We start from the raw sequence: 1024 nt of genomic DNA on the forward strand, positions 1-1024 counted from the left end.
AAACTATGTTCACATATAAATATTATCTCAATCAAAGCTCGTTTTTTAATCACCCCGTTTACACAGGCAAATCTCAGATTATTAGCCGTCAAATTTGTTGTGCTTGTTATTCTCACATCTCAAGGAAAATTTATGTTTCTTCTCCGTGCCACCGTGATCACGTTTCTCTGCTATAATAAGCAATATAAATATATTTTAACTGAACATTTTATTAAAAATACCTTTACAAACCTCTTTTACTTGCTAGAGTACATTTTTGTTAACTTTTACATTTGGCATTTCTCCTCTCTTTCGCAAAAACAAACGACGAATTTTATATGGCTAATCTCTTGGTATAATTACAGCTCCAAAATGAGGATAATCTACTTATATGTGAACCTAGTATAATTCCCGGTTTCGCCAGTTAATTTTAATATTAATCAAACTTAAAATTAAAAATAGAACATTTTCCAATACAATTTTGTAATTTTAAATTAACACTGATTGGTGAGACTGGGGGGTAAAATTTTTTAAATATACAAATTCGATTTCATATTTCATGGTCCAGGAAGAATTTGGCAAGTGATATAACAGATCTCATCGCCTGTAAATTTGTTCGTTTCTTCCTTTGCTATATCTGATAACAACAGCCAGGAAGAGATCTTGTTCTGAAATAACCCGTTTTGGAACTAGAAAACCCATAAAGATTATTTTTATACACAAAAAGTTTACAACAACTAATTTGTGTAAATAAAAATAAGATCGTGTTTTTCAATAACAAATTTTATAATAACAACCATGAAGAACATGTTAACAAACAATATGTATATGTATCTTGTATAATCCAATTCTAACAATGGAACAACATAGTTTTTATAAAAATTCAGGCAGTGAAATGTTTTTTTTTATTTTTCCTTACCCACGCTCACTCTTATTACTCTCCCGAAAACTTTCGACTTTTGAAAGTTTGGCGTCAAATTGGCTTCTACCTGTTTTACTTATACTAGGTTCACATATAAGTAGATTATCTTCATTTTCGAGCTTA

This window comes from Rhagoletis pomonella, unplaced genomic scaffold, assembly GCF_013731165.1.
Source record: "Rhagoletis pomonella isolate Grant_MI unplaced genomic scaffold, Rhpom_1.0 Rhpom_scaffold_00007, whole genome shotgun sequence".
NCBI lineage: Eukaryota > Metazoa > Arthropoda > Insecta > Diptera > Tephritidae > Rhagoletis > Rhagoletis pomonella.